Below are 14447 nucleotides of genomic sequence, written 5' to 3' on the forward strand. Positions count from 1 at the left end.
ATTTTCTGGCCACCAAAACTGCTCTTGGTTTGGTTTCAGGTCACAGCAGAAAGATGGTAGGGAGGTTATTTTTCTTCTTTGCTCTGGAGAAAATTCTTCCATATTTGTTTAAAAATGGCCTGGATTTCCACACTTACAAACTTTTTCTAGGACTTAGAAGTGGCTCAAAATACTTTGTACAGGTTCTTGCACAGATACTGTAGCATTGGTTCTGACTTAGCTTAACATTTTAGTTTAATGCTTTAGACTATAAAATTATTCCTCCTTTATAGTCAGTTTGGCTCCCAGCAGGGTTTAAGTGGGAGAAAAAAGCTTCAGGGAGGAAATAGAGAAATCAAGTGGATAAGCTTTAGCAGTAAAATGCTATTAAATAATGGATACCAGGGACAATGTTAAGATTTATTTTCTGCATAGGTATGGAAGGCAATGGATAAAAAAGCACTTGCAGGAGAGATAGATAAGCATGCAATTTCAGTTCTGGCAAACCTACACTGTGACAAAAACAAATTGTTTCAAGTTTGCAGTACCTCAGTCTCCAGCTCAGAGCAGCTAGCCAGAGCCTCCTCCCTCCTGAGAAACCTCAGTTCTCCTCAGGGGGTTTCCATGGTTATGTGAGAACACATATCTGATTTCTTCTATCAGGTAAAATACCTGTGAAGGCACCTGATGATTATGCATGTGAAGAGGATGTTGATTAAATGTTTATCTCCAAATATCTGTATGGCCATGCACAATTTCTGCTCACTCCAGTCTTTCAGCACAAAACCATGGGGCTCCTGAAAGAGCTTCTTGCAGGACTAACCGGAAAATTTTGAAAATTTTATTTTTTTCCTTTTTTTCTTGTTGCTTCTTCTAGCCTTTGCTTTACACAAATTCTTGTGCTCCACAGGTGTCAGGGAAGAGAATAAAAGTGGAATAAAACTGAGAGTCAGGTAAATTAAATTACTTGTCTGAGAATTTTCACAATGCTGCAGTCAGAAACAGAATCCAAATCCTTGCAATTATCAGCTGTCCAAAAGGGATTATATGACTACCTGATATTTCTCATTGTGTCATTCATTTGCCTGGATTTAAGAGAACTGTTCTCCCCTCTATAATCATTGCAGTTTTCCCAAAACATCCTCTCAAAATCTGTAGTTGAAATCCCAACTTGACTTTTTTTCCCACCTGTCTAGTGAGTGATTCAGCCCAGTAGGGTCTGGTGGCATGGCACTCTTCAAAAGAAGCTGCTGATTGCATTGGCTGAGGAAAGAGATGCGCTGTCAAGTGTTTAAATTAAGATTACACACACAGCCCTATGTTCAGAGCTTTGCTGTGCTCTGCAACCTAATTTAAAAAACAACCCCTAAACTGCTCCCTGCACTGAAATCTCTGTGGATCCTGGACTGCCAGGCAGACAATAACCAAAAACAAGGCCAGTGTGTGAGAGACACTGGACATCCATGGAACGTTCTCCCTCTGGTTAAAATGAGGCTATTGAATAGAAATTGTGGTGTCTGCCTCGATGGCAGGCCCTTTGGATCACAGGCTTGAAAGAAACCTGTGAAGTCAGGTCCTTTCAAAAGGTGATTTCCAAAGCAAACCTCTCACCAGCTGTCACAAATGCACTGAAGACTGTGACAAAGTACCTTTTGCTGGACTGAATTTTTGTGATGTTCAGGGGAAGCAAACAAATAGTTTCTAAATCTGGCATGTGTTTGTCACCATTCTCCAAAAGGGGGTTTTTACTGGTAGGAGGAAGCAGACCTTTTTCTGAAGATTCCCTTTGGCCCCCTGTCTCTCTAGAATCCCCTAGAAGGGATGCTGCCCTGCTGGCTTTGGGGTTGAATAGAAGGAAGGCAAAAGGCTGTGATAACTAAATGTCCTTGTCCACATGGTTAGAAGTGGGTTCATACAACATTTTGTTTCCACAGTAAATTCTCCTACTAATATCCTGCTGGCAGATTTTCTCGTGATTAGAATTTATTCTGTCCCCTAGAGATGTGAGGTTTGTGACGTATCCCCATGGGGAATGCAGAAATGCTGCACCAGGAGGGGCTCCTCAAGCAAAGATGTACCAGCTCTGACTGAACTCTATAATACAGTCACCAGCCAGCTGCTTAGAAGCACATTCTATTTTCTCTTTGCTGCCTATCTCTTCTCAGAAAACAGCAGCCTACAGCTCTAAGCATCCTTTTGTGGAGACCAGTTTTGTCATTTCTATTGTTAGTACAATTCCTCCAACTAAGATAAAAAAACCCTCATGATTAAGGACCCTCAATGGCTATGCATCAAAATCTTGCCCTCTAAATCAACAACTGCTGCTCAGAGTATTTTCTTCCAGAGAAAAACAAAGCAGAACCCCCCTTTCCCTCACCCAACTAAATCCCTCACAGGGGTCATAATTATAGAGGGAGTTCATTTGCAGAATCCCTGCTCTTTTTTTGCCTGGTTCTAGTCACTGAGTCAAGCTAGCAGCTGAGTAGCAGGTGTATCTGTTAAAATGTAGAGCATTTCAAAAACATTTTCGAATGTTTATCTTTTTTTTTTTTTGTTTTGGTTTTTTTTTTGTTTTGTTTTTCTTTGGGGAGACAATGAAATCTGGTAGCCCATTTATTCATGCTGTGCTTCTCAGGTTGGCTTGCTCAGTTCTCTAATCAGGTAGCTCTGGGTGATTTCTTCCACTGATGATTTTTTTTCATCCAACTGTATCAAAAAAACCCAAAAATTATTTAAAAGTACCTAAAGTTAAAAACCACAAAGATTAATTACTTTCAGGCTATATTGGCTGCAGATGGCCCAAGATCTTGAGAGCTGTAGGAAGGTCAGGAGAGTATTTCTGAACATTGATTTCATAAACCCTGGAAAACGTTATTTTTTCACTAAAAATTCATGCTGAAAGGTGTTTGGTTTTGCTATTTTCTGTTTATCATTAGTGCTCAGCTTTAAAGAATCAAGTCAGGGGCACAAACATCAACAGGCAACTCAAGCAGACAAATTTGTAACATAGGTACAGAAAATATTAAAGTAAACAATGAACTTCTCACAAAACAGACAGAGTCTGAATGCCTATTTTTCATGCTAAAGTAAACTTAGAAAGGAAACCAAGATTAAAAGCTTGTAAAATAATATTATGCTAACTCCAGGAAGAATATTATTTATAAAGTTTCTGAATGGGTTTGCTTGATGATCCAGTCTACCCATTAGTCTGGTTAAGGCACTGCTAATTGACTCATGATAATTAATTTGTTCTTAAAGCATGAATTGCGCTCTGGGCGCTTAGCAAACAATCCAGGTGAGCAGGAGAATTGCTGTGAGGAGACTTATGGTCTAATTATCTAACAGTAATACATTCCAGGATCACAGCACCAAAAAAAGAACAATCTTTATCAGGCTCCATTTTAATCTGTATTGTGGCTCAGAGATGGTGCAGAGCTAACCAGTCTCCATCAGATAGGTATAGAAAAAGTTATAGAATTCTTTCTGCATTCTTCACATCTGCATTCTTCACAGCACTAATTTGGGAGTGGCTGAGGGCACTGCTAGTCACCCTTTATTGCAATATTTGGTATATTGGAACAGAGAAGGGGGAGCAAACCTCCCTGCTGCTAATGGGACGTGGTGGTTTGGATGGGATGTGAGAAATGGCTCTGTGCTGAGTGAGGTGATGGGAGTGAGCTGGAAATGATGTCATCCTCTCAAAAGAAGTTGGGAGTGTGGGGGGTTTTCTGTAAATTAAATATCTACAAAGCCTCTATTTGAGAAACCAAAACAAACCAAAAAACCCCTGCATAGGTGTGACCCTGTTTGGACCACCGCAATTTTAATTTCCAGCACTGACTTTAGGGCACATCACCCCCTGGTCACTGCTGATTTCCCAAGGATGTGGCCCATTTATGGCCATACATTAAAAATGCTAGGGGATAAATGTGGCATCTGCATAGATTAATCAAGAAGGATAGTGTTTATTCATCTGGAAAGGACTGGTGAAGCACCGGGGAGAGTTTATCCCTGACATTCTGAGCTACAGTGAGTACATATGTGACATGTGTATTTAGAAATCCATCCTTCTGAATTTCAGGCCAAGCCAAAAGAACCTTCCTTCAGCAGCACTCTCTGCCTTGCAGCCCTGGGTAATCTTACATAGCCATCTTTTCCAGGTGCTGAAACCACAGCCTGGCAGCAAAGGCATGTGTGGTTGGCCACAGCTTTTCAGAAGGCTTACTCTGAGAGACAGCCTCAGTGCCTGTGTCAGAATTGTGGAAACCCTGATTTGTCACCCACAGACTTTGGGAAGAAGGGCAGAGTGCTGTCAGAGTCCTCTCCATGGATGTCAGTGTAGTAGAGTGACTCTCCTGAGGAAAGCCATCCAAGATCTGGATTTCCATGTGTTTGCACTTTTGGGGATTATACCCTTCCTTAAATTCATCACATCTTCCCCTACTAAATAAAACTTCTCTTCCCTGTTTCCCATTCTTGGTAATTTCTTCAGCAAATTTTTATTTCTAAGCAGATGAAACATATCTTACTTTATATTAAAATCATAAATCTGAGCATGAGAAACCCTGCAAAGGTGAACCCTGAACTTTGCTACTCCCTCCTGAATCAGCACAGTAGAAGTGCTGTAAGTGTCCCTCAGCTGGCTGACCTAAGGCTGGCTTGTTTCCAGGTATTCTCATTTTGGGCTGTTCACTCACCTTGTGCTTCACAACTCCTCAAACAACTGCTCAAGCAGAGAAAGATCTACTATATACCTTCAGGGTGGAGCATTATTTATTGTTATAGGGAAACTGCCAATCAATTCACTTCACTGCCAGAGAAGCAAAAAGCCAGACCCTTAAGGCAGCATGTATGCTTGAGGTGCTCAGTTTGCACAGCAATCCTTCTCTGTCTGTGCCCACTGCTGATCTGCAGGTGCACACACAGGCACTGGCTGCTGCTTTTCTGCTGTCCCTCAGGGGTGAGGAAGCTCAGCTGCAGGAGAAAAACAAGAAAACTTGAAAACTCTTGGTTCCTCTTTTTACAGACAATATGGGTGGAATTGCACCTGGCCTGCTCTGGGGTGCCACAGTCAGCACTGCATGGTCCTCAGCCCTTTCCAGAATGTCCTGCTCTGACATTCCCAACACTCAGATGCTGGATAAGCCATCTTCATCTCTACTTTTCTTACAAACAGAGCATGGTATAACCATTTTTTATTTATATATCTGCATATGTAGAGGTATATATCTGTTAATATGTAACTTTACAGCTAAAGTACTGCTCGCCTGGACTGCATGAAGCTGCATTTCAATTGTAGACATAGCTGAGGGTGTAGTGAGGTCTGACAGGCACATTGTTTCTTTAGTTCTCAAACACTTTTACCTTAAAAAGGATTTTCCAATCAGTGACTTCCATTATCTTCCAGAAATGTTAATTGAAGACGTATTCACATCAAACACTTCTATCTTATCTGAAGGAGGTGTGTGGAACAGAGTTCCAGTACAATAGAAATAGTAATAATCTGAGACTGTAATTATATTCACACTTCATGCACTGCTAGAATGACTTGCAAATTAAAGTTATCAAAGGCTGCAGTTGTGTCTCTGGATTAGTGAAGGAGAAACATTTAATATCAGCTAGTAGATGGGAATGTCCCAAACTCTGAGGTGGGGTTTATATTATTTAACACTATTTAGGAAATAGTAAAGTCTTACACTTTTCTCAGGAAATTAATATTCATCTTATATGGAGGAAAAATGGTTTCATCAGGAGTAAGATTCCTTCTCTTAAAGATCAGGAGAAAAACACTTTTTGGATACCTTTTATACTTCAGAAGGAAAAGAAAGTAATGGATACATTTTTATTCTAATATTGAAGGCCATCTGATTAAAGTTCTTCATAGAGTTTTCTTGGTTGGTTTTCTTGGAGGTTCATGCTTTGATGGCCACATGTTCTGAGCCTGTCCAGTCCCCACCCAGCCTTGCTCATCCTCCTGACCCTCCAGCAGGGCAGAAGGGACACAGCCCAACCCAGCTGCCACTGCTGGGAGATCTCCTGACCTCTCAGCTGTGGGGCTCAGCACAGCCTGAGTGACACCATCTTCTGCACTAATAAATCACGGCCTGAGTTCCTTTTTTCATTGGGATCAGACTACACTGAAGTTATTTAGTTTTCCCTCTGATGATCATTATTTGTTGTCTCATTGGGACAATGAAAATGGCCTGAGCTTCCCAGAAGGGAAAGTCAGAAAGGGAAGTAGGAAAGGTGCTGGGAGATGCTCATCCCCATTCTGCTTCACTCTTGTTTCTTCAGATACAGCCAAAGTCTGGCCATGCCCAGGAGCCAGAAAGGGATACAGTCCAAAATTATTTGGAAGATAGGACAGACAATGCTATTGCTGTTACAGCTATGATGAATATTCTAACATAGAAATTGTCATTCCAGCTTCTCTTCTCTACAGAGGTCTGAGATATTTCCAAGGTGCATTCCTTTGGGATGCAGGACATTGAAAAAAGGGACTACAGGAGACTACACAAGAGAGAACCTCTTGCTTCCAGGGGAGAAATGGAGCAACACTGAAATCTGAAAAATAAAATGCCAGTGGACCATTTAAAAAGTTTTTGCCACAAAAGCCATCAAACACATATAAACAGAATGTCATTGGAGGAGTACTGAACACGTAGGGAAAAGTCACATAACTTCCTTGTTTCCTTCCCCCCAGCAGACTTTGTTGTCTGCGGACTGCAGATGTGGAATTCATGAATTTCCTATGAAGTACGAGTTGTTATCCTACCTAGGAGTGTAGGAATTCCTTTATGACTTTAGCTTTATGAGTGTGAGTGGAATTTTAGAAAGAGAAAAATTAAAGTAGATACAGATCTCTGATTTTTTCCTCATGATTAAATAGGTAAGAGCTGGGAGAAAGTCAGGACTTTCAGAGCTCAATTAAAATTAGTTGCTGTTTTGGATGCCAGTCGGGAAAAGTAAGGCTGGCAGAAGCTACTGAAACGAAGCAGTTGAGGGAGCTGTACTCATTAGCACTAATAATGAGCAGGATTATACTTAAAGGTAGTGGTGGACTCACAGAGGTCAGCAACAGACCTCAGATTAACCTAAATGGAACAGAATCAAACACATTAGTGATTCCTGCAGTTCTGTGAAATATTTCAAGCAGCAGCAGCAGCAGTATCTCTTGATTACTAATTACAAATTATGGACATACAAAACTCCAATTTAAATTGAAGTCGCTCATAGTGAAGTAGAGCTGCATTGATTAATTGATTAATTCAGAACTCCTCCTGCTGGGCAGGTACAACACAACTTAGAAGCAAGGCAAACTCCAACAAAATAAGATACAAACTAAGATTTTCCTTGTTTACTTACCTTTCTGTAAAAAGCTTCCTCTGCAGCTAAAGGATATCATGTTTCAGGACGATACACTTCTGGAGAAGGATGCCCCAGGTTAGTTTGCTGTTGAAGTCAGTACTTTTTGATACACATGTGTTTGTCATGCACTGCTCTTTTTGTCTGAAGAGATGAGTTCAATAATGTGTGGGTAACTGCCTCGAGACCATTCAGTTCCCATCCTCTTTCCTGAGGATGCCAAAAAGCTGAAGGATTATGTGATGTGCCTGTATTTTTGTCAAGGATACATTGGCAACAAACTTGTCCTAGCAGTCAAAGGGAACTCAGACACTTCTGGCTTCTGGCAATTGTTGACTTGAATTAGATTCAACTCAGTGAAATGCCCTAAACACTCTTCGTCTCTTGGACAGTTATTTCATAATTATTTTTAATCTCTTCAAGCAGACTTTATTGAGCAGGAAAATACATGTGTTTTTGGGTTGCATAACTCTGATTTGAAATTGATTAGGATTTTGAAATCAACAAATCATGGACATGGAGTTCTGATGGGTTGAGAAACACCTAGGGGAGAGAGAGACTTTAAAAACAGATTGGCTCCCAAGTCTCTAACTGGGAGAAGTTGAGAATTAGTCTGAATTAATTTCTAAGGTCTGAAGTAGGAAGCATAACTGCTGCTTTGATAGCCAGGATTGCTTTCAAATCCATACTTCCTGCTACAAGAATAGCAGGAGGATGCAGTACAGAGCCAAGAGGTCACTCCTTAGAGAGCATGCCCTAAAGCCAGCTGAGGAACAGAGAATGGGATGAAGGAGCAGCCCTGCACTGCTGATCTGCAGCTCACTTGGACACAGCCTTGCTCTGGGGGTGCTTACAGCAATGCCACACCATTGTGAAGATAATGAAGTACTGAAACATGCCTTTGCCTTGATCCACAGCACTTTCTCTTCAACACAGAGAACTAAGGAGAAAAAAAATGTATTCTTTTCTTATCAAACTTTGCCAGTGTTTTTTATCTTCCTCTCGGGCAAAGACGATGTGGAGTAAAACAGTAGTGTTGCCTTTGCTTCTCTCTACTAATTGAAGCTGCTGTGCATCAGCATCATGCTGCTGCTGAAACAAGATGTGTTGAATTACAGAAGCAAAATCGTGAAAGAGGCTTCATGAATGGTCTAAAGCAGGATGAAGTATTCTCTGAAACTCATTCCCAGCTGTTTGTCTAATCTTCTGATTTATAGACAGCTGGCAAACATTTCCATAGTTTTTGCAGTCAGCCAGCTCTGATGCTCCAGAAACCGTAAAGCTCTTAATAATGCTCATTCTGTTACAAATGGGGATAAATTCCTCTGAGTTCACCCTCCAAGATCCTTCTTGATTCTGTGATCATCATTTATTGTAAGAACTTATATAATTAATTATCACATTGGCTGCAGCAGCCCACCTTTTATTTTTTTCCTCTATAATCTAATTACTCCATTTTTTTACTAAAGTGAACTTTGTTTTTCTTGAAGATATATTTTAGAGACCATTTATTCCTATAACTCTTCAAAAAAATCTTCATTTTTCCCACAGATATTGACATTTCAGTTTTTCCTTTGAAATCTCAGGACCTTAAATTTAGACTTTCTTTTCTAAAAAGAAGCAAAACTGAGACTGTCAGGAAACCAAACAATTCAGCTTCAAGAAAAATGCCAGATATCATGAAGCTGGTGATTAAAATTGCAAAAGCTGGCAGCATGACAATTGCAGGTGATGAATATGTATGCCAAGTCTTTCCAGACATAGTAATTAACAGATTGAGGTGCCTGAATGCTGCATGCAACCAATTTAGGAACGAGGGTAACTCTTCAGCTTTGGGCTTTGTTCTGTGCTGAACATCCTGCACACACAGGAGTGGCAGCTGAAAGCCACAGCAGATGAATGACAGAGCAGACTGCTTTGAGCAGCTCCCCCCTTCAGCAGGTGTGTGCAATGCCTGCCCATGGCTGACAGGTGTTTCAGTTAAAGGAAGGCAGTTTAAGATGTGGCTGTGCAGGCTTGGGGCTCCTCTCAGCAGTGCCTGCTCTCCCCAGAGCAGGCTCCTGCTGCCCAGGGACAGCTGGTACCTGTGGTTGGGTCTCTGAGCTTCAGGATGTGATGTGTGGATGCACCACATGTGCAGAAACCTGGACTTGTGAGCAGGAGCAGTCCACCTCCCATCACTGGGTATCTGCCTGACATTTGCAGTCCCACATGGCCTCTGCTTTTAGGTAAGCTGGAGGTATGGTTACAACATAGGTATTTTTTATATAAGAACACAAGAAATGCTATCAAAGTGAATTATAACTTTGCTCACTTTTCCCTTTGCTCTTCTGCTGTACCAAAAGTGTAAAAGATGCTTTCCTTTATTTTACAGATTTCGGATGCTTTTTTTCTTCATGACAGCATTCCCAACAATCATTTTCCTGATCACTTTTCCTCTCTGTGTGTTTAAAGCCATGGTCTGTGAATTTTTCTAGGCCTTTTTTATAAGCCTTGTTTCTATCTGCCTCCACAATTTCTACTGGCAAAAAATTCCATAGGCAGTCTGCAAAGAAGTGATTACTTGTTAGGCTGCTTAAACAAAGCTGGTAGATTCAGTTTGTCCCCCTTGTTATACTGAATGTGAATAACAGATCTGCAGGCATTACTCTTCTCTGATGAAACAGAAGTCTGCTACTCTGCTTTAAATCAAACATTTAGCTTGACATTGTCAGGGAACAGAGGTGGAAGAAATAAGAAAAGTGGGTTTTGAGGGAGATTCTAGATTAATTAGTGTAAACCAGGCACAGTTTAAATTCAGTCAGATTTATGAGTGATAGCAGGAAACTATTCACGGAATTGTCAAGAGCAATTCTTGTCAAACCAATCTAACTTTCTTCCACAATGTGGTTACACGACCTGTAGGTGGGAGAGAAGCAGCAGATGATGTGTGTCTTAAAGCTTTAAGCAAATCTCACATGAATTAAGAGACAGAATGGTTTTGATGAAACATTTACTGGGTGAGAGTAAAAGGGGTGGAAAACCAAAGCTATAACCAGAACAGTGACCAGAGCTGGAAGGGGCAGACACTGATTACCAAGAAACACCCCTTGAACATGAGGAAGAATTTTTAACTGTGTGGGTGGCCCTGCACTAGAACAGACTGCCCAGAGAGGCTGTGGAGTCTCCATCACTGGAGATACTTAAGAACCATCAGGACACAATTGGTTTTTGTTTGTTTGTTTTTTTATTGAGGGAGGAAGAAATGTGTTCTTAATTTTAAAATCTTATAAGTTTACAGTCTGATTACTTTTGCTGAGGAAGATTGATGGTGCAGTTGTATTTGTCAACTGTCAAATTAGCAGTCTCACAGATCTTCTTTCTTTTGAAGGCACATTAATATAAAGGAAAGAGGAAAACAGGAAAAAAAAAAATCCAAATCCTACAGAGTCATATATTAGTCAGGTAAAGTCACAGAGAAGATTCAAACAATTTGGTGTGTTTGATTGAAGAAACAAGTTATGTAGATGAAAGAAGATCCAGAAGTTTTTGATCCCTTTTATATGTTCTTGCTTGGGGGCTAAGAATTCAGACATAAAGCCATTTCAGTGTACCTCTGTCTCTGTTTTAAGCAGAAATGAATTTCTGCAGTAGGAGCAATCAGGGGAAAATGTCCTCTGATTTTGAGCATCAATATGAAGGCACATGGGATGTGTTAATATGACAAATAAATGCATGTTAGATTTTTCATCTGCTCTTCCACTTGAAACTGAACACCAGAAGTTGCCAGCAAAGGTAACCTGATGCTGTGGACAAATCAAGAAACTCATATTTTTGTCTATGGCCATTTGGTAGTAAACTGAGGTTTGAATGAAAGCTGTCTCCCTTTTAAGCCAAGAGTGAATAAACTTCCCTGTGTCCAAGGTGGAAAAGGGGAAATCAAGTTACCCAGAAAGTCATATGAAATTCCTCAGGGCCTTAGAGTCATCTTCTTTGACACAGGTGCTTTCCTGTATTGGCTGGTAATTTGATAATATTTGCACAATACATGCATCACACTTCATTACATTTTTTCAGCAAATACAATAAATTGTGTCCATGTTACATTTTAAAATGTTCACATCTTTAATAACTGACTTTTTTTTTGGCTAACAACTTGCAGATGTTATAAAAAGAATGGGGTTGCATGAGGATCAATTCTAGCACTCTTGAAAGAGGGAAATAATACTTTGTGTCTTTCTCATGTAGTCTCATAAGGAATTATCTCAAAATCTCTGAGAATGGAAAAGGTACTCGAGTGCTGTGTCTGAGCTGGGTGAGGAAAAGTCTCTAGGAAGATGGCTTGAGCATATGTTATTTAAAATATATAAGAATAACATGTTTTAGTTTAGAGTAGAGTTCACTCATTGTGATCCCCTTTTAAACAGATCTGTAATGTGCAAACCTGGCCCTGTCCCCAGAACTGTTTCTTTTGGTACACTGCAGTGTAACCTGAACAAACATTCATTGAATATTGCTGTGTTTTTTAGCAGAAAGCAGCAGTCTTTTTTCTTGCTTCTCAGTGGCATAAATCGGAACACATCTAGCTTTTCAGATTAACTAACAGCATCTTGGCAAAAACTGTTAGAACATTAACTTGTTTTGGTATTAATGCTATTATCTATTAATCTGCCCAAGCCCAAAGAAAGTGAGCTGCACAATCTTGAAGATTTATATATTAGGTTCCCTAGGTGGTTCCAATGAAAATTATCATAAATCACAGCCCTTGAGTATTTTCTTAACAATTGTTTAGCCAGTGCAAGATAATGAACTCTCCTCATTTATTTACCCAAAATACCTTACCAAGGGAAAAAGGAAGTGGCAGAGACAAAGCATCATGTTTTCAGGCCCTCCTTAGAGATTTTCCAAAGCGCCAGCAGCTGCAGGTGTTCTTTGCATGTAGTTTATCCAAGGGGAACATCATTCTGTATCAATTGAAAAGAGCAAACAAGCCCCAGCCTAGGAATCTCACCTCTGAGCTAACAATAAGTCTTTCTCAGAAGCCAAATAAAAATTCCAGGTATTTTCCATGATTTGTGCACCTTTTTTGGAAACCCACAATTTCATACCAGAAAATTTTAAAAAAAGCTACATCCCTGATGCTAATGGCATCTGTCCCAGAAAACCCTCCCTGGCCCCAGGGGATGTGGCAGGTGGGCATGCTGAGTGTCTGCATTCCAAAGGATCCCCCCTGAGCAGCCTTTGTGCTCCTCTGGCTGCTGCCACAGCAGGTGAGGGCACCCAGGAGTGGTTCCATAGGGATGGGGCAGGTTCCTGCTGCCAGGGTCACTCCTGCTGTGCCCCTGGCCACTGGCTTTGCTATTTCTGCCCAAGACGTGCCAAAATGTGCAACGTGCTGGAAACTGGGTTGGGTAAAACTTTGGGGTAATGCCACCAAAAGTGTAAGCAAAGCAGCGGGTAGTAACAAATCCAGAGTGAACTGTGATGGATATAAACAGGAGAAATGAGGTAGGTGATTTTGCTGTCCTCTGACAGTGTCCATCATTTAAGGGTGTGTGTTTTCCTGAAATGACTGGTCTGTGTTTTTCCTTCAGTTGTCTGTTTACTGTAATGTTTTGGTTTGCTGATCATCCATCAAAATAACCCCCCATCAACTTCCCACATGTGAAATTACGTTTTCTGAAGTGGGTGAAAATATTCCCCTGTTGCTAAATGGCAGACTACACTTGCCAGCTGAGACTGGCATTGAAGAAATAAATAGAAACAGGCCAGTAAGAATTATAGGTAAGATAATAGGTTTTTCACAGTGCATTACTAAAAAAGATTAGATTGGTTGCTGCACACGACATTAATTCTGTAGCTACAACCTGAGCAGTGTACAAAGTTTAAATTGATTTATCCCGGGAGTATCTGGGAACAGTCACTTCATAGAATTATTTTTTCTTCCTGATTTATTAAATGATGTTCCTCATAGCAGTCATATGTTGATCTATTATTCTACTTCTTTCTGCTGCATGGGGCATAGCGTTATCTAGACTTTGGTAGGCTAGCACCTGTCTGCCCTCCTTGTTTTCCCTCTGCTCCTGGTAGTGGGAATCCTTTGGGAATGGTCTAAATCATGACTGCAGTTTGGGCTGAATATTGGAAATGGGTTAAGTCAGTGCCATTTGCAGAATAATATATTCAGACTGTCTTTGAAGACACACTTGAGTTCAGTATCTCCAGAATATTTCTGTCGTGCTAACAGAAATATTTCTGTTGCTTTTTAATTCTCCTGCTTCAGCTCCCAGCTCCAGCTGCCCAGCAGGAGAGCAGCTTGCCATGATGGTGTCATGTGCTGTTCTGTCTGCCATACAAATTCCAGATCAGCAGGATTTGTGTTGGAGCTCTTGCATCATGCTTCAGCTCTTGGAGTCTTTTCCCACTTTTCCTCTGGTGCCTCTCACTAATCTCTAAGCCTTCTCCCCCGTGCCTCCTCAAATACCAGGCGTGCCACATTCTCACAATACTGGACTCCTGCTCCTGAAGAGTTTCTGAGCTCTGCTCCTTACAGCTTGATGCAGCACACTTGAGCCAGCATCTCTAATCCACTTCCATACGGAATCTTTCCTAATCTCCTTATTAGGATGCCTCAGTGCTCGCCTGGATGGAGTTCAGAGACAGTGCAATTTTGCTGCCAAAGAACACTCACTTTAAGAAACTTCTAAAGCATCTGTTTTGTGTATAAACCCAAAGTTTGTATTTCTTGTGTGGCTGGTCAAAAAAGGACCAGGAAGTTAAGGTCCTGCTTAGAAGAACATGGTGTAACATTCCATTCCTCCATGTGCTCCTGGAGGAAAGTGTCAGCTCTGAGAGTGGAGGCAGTGCTCATGGAGTGATCCAGCACTGTGAGCAGCTGACATGAGCTGCCTTTAACTTTTCCTTGGCTGAAGCAGGATGCTCAGCTCTGTGGCCTGGGCTGCCCTTTGTGGCTGCTCTGTGAGTTACCATAAAATCATTGCGTGATCTTGGCGTCGCGGCACAAAGAGGCAGCTGAGATATTTTGGCTTGAAGCTTGTATTTTAATTTTTAAAGAACATTGATCATCAGGATTTCAGAGGTGTCAGTGGGTGAAATAATGATCT

The 14447-nt window shown here is 41.0% G+C and overlaps 2 long non-coding RNA genes across 3 annotated transcripts in view; one reads left to right on the forward strand and one right to left on the reverse strand.

Moving 5' to 3' along the window:
* Positions 1–3393: 3393 nt before the first annotated feature.
* LOC147653659 (uncharacterized) lies at positions 3394–9263 on the reverse strand. The gene is made up of 2 exons (XR_015285653.1): positions 7345–9263; positions 3394–6543 (listed from the first exon to the last, which is right to left on the reverse strand). It is a non-coding gene; the product is annotated as an uncharacterized LOC147653659 (long non-coding RNA).
* An 89-nt stretch (positions 9264–9352) lies between these two features.
* Positions 9353–14447, forward strand: part of LOC111937485 (uncharacterized) — a 48611-nt gene continuing 43516 nt past the window's right edge. For both annotated transcript variants that reach the window (XR_015285655.1, XR_015285654.1), the window contains exon 1: positions 9353–9572. This is a non-coding gene — a long non-coding RNA (uncharacterized LOC111937485). The remainder of the gene's footprint in view (positions 9573–14447) is intronic.

Source organism: Cyanistes caeruleus, chromosome 4 (assembly GCF_971803275.1).
Source record: "Cyanistes caeruleus chromosome 4, bCyaCae1.hap1.1, whole genome shotgun sequence".
NCBI lineage: Eukaryota > Metazoa > Chordata > Aves > Passeriformes > Paridae > Cyanistes > Cyanistes caeruleus.